This window comes from Penaeus monodon, chromosome 27, assembly GCF_015228065.2.
Source record: "Penaeus monodon isolate SGIC_2016 chromosome 27, NSTDA_Pmon_1, whole genome shotgun sequence".
NCBI classification, from domain to species: Eukaryota; Metazoa; Arthropoda; class Malacostraca; order Decapoda; family Penaeidae; genus Penaeus; species Penaeus monodon.
This window is the reverse complement of record NC_051412.1, coordinates 29,375,586-29,377,123: the sequence shown is the minus strand read 5'-3', so window position 1 is coordinate 29,377,123 and position 1,538 is coordinate 29,375,586.

Sequence of the window (1,538 nt, the reverse complement as noted above, 5' to 3'; positions counted from 1 at the left end):
TTTAATAAGTGTTATCTGTTATAGTGGCAATATAGAAGAAGGAAGAAGAAGCGGCAGAAGAGGATATTAGGAGTAGGAGGAGGATAATAATAAAGGAAGGAAGGTGATTAGAAATTCATAAAATTCAGTGAATGAATAAATTAACAAAGTTACAAAAATAGTTCGAAAGAGACAGGGGAAAAATAAAGTAACTCAGAGATAGAGAAGGGCGAATGAGCGAGAAACAGAGATAGAAACGGGGCTGTAGCAAACCGACAATGGATTGTAATGATGGCTACCTGTACTGTCAGAATGCATTTCTAGATGCTGTTCATTGATCTTTAATCACCTAGCCATGGTTTGGTTGTTGAAAGGAGGGCGGGGTTGGGGGCTGATGGTGGGGGATGGAAGCGGAGGTTCGGGGGAGGAAGAAAGGATTTGGGGATTGAAGGTGGAGGATTTAAGGGCTGATGCTCGGCGGACAAAGGGGGCTGAAGGCGGACCATTTAGAGACTAAGGGTAAGGGAGTTAGGGGCTGACGGTGGTGGTTTTAAAGGGTTTTGACGTGGACTAAAGGCGGATTTAGGAGCTGAAGCGAAACAGAAGCACGTACGCACGCCCTATTACGTCCCCACAGAACCAACACCTGTTTTGGAGGCAGTGTAGTCAGTGAAGACCCCAGATAAACCTGAAATAACGAGCATCCCCCAAACCCCACCTAGTTCTGATTATAATGGTAATCTGATTATGGAGATTTTAATGATAATAATGTGACGGTGTTACAATAAGAAAAAAAAACAACTTTTTTGTGCGCGCCTCAAAACAGGCTGTTGCAGCAATCCAAAAGCAATTTTTCGCCCACCCCTTAATTTACATTAAAAATTCATATTTGATTAATTATTTACACAAATGCATAAATCACTGAATTCAAATACCAGTACAATGACTGAAGCTTTGGAACCCACTGGAAGTTGCCGTATTTATTGCTTGACACAGGGTTCAGAACTTGGTTGAGAAAAGAATTTGGACTTTGGCTGTATTTCGCATGTAATAACCATAAAAAAAACAGAGGACCTTCTCATCGGGAATAACACTAAAAGTCTACATGTCCTTTCAACAAGTATATCAAAACTTTTCAATGAAGTTTCATCAAGTAAGCTGAATATTAGGGTCACGGTTTGCCTTTTCCCTCATTAAATTTTTCATTTTGACTCTATCCACCTAAAAGGACCAGTAATCGTTTTATCATAATGTACGGAATAATGCTACTCTTGCCTTGGCGTATCCATACCCAGCATAGATTTCAATTTATGCTTCTTATTTAGTACAGTAATTCTCTGAAATTCTAGGTAAACTCATTAGAATAGCAATATAAAAGAAGTTCAGATTGTCGATTCATTATAGTTGTCTGACATTTGCACAAATTAAATATATATTCGTATTTCAGTACGAAATATATTGAACTATCAGTTCATTAAAATTACTATTTACGGTATCGTAATGGAACATTTTTTTTGGCGCTCGCCCACTTCGTATGGTATATTTTCACACATGTAGGC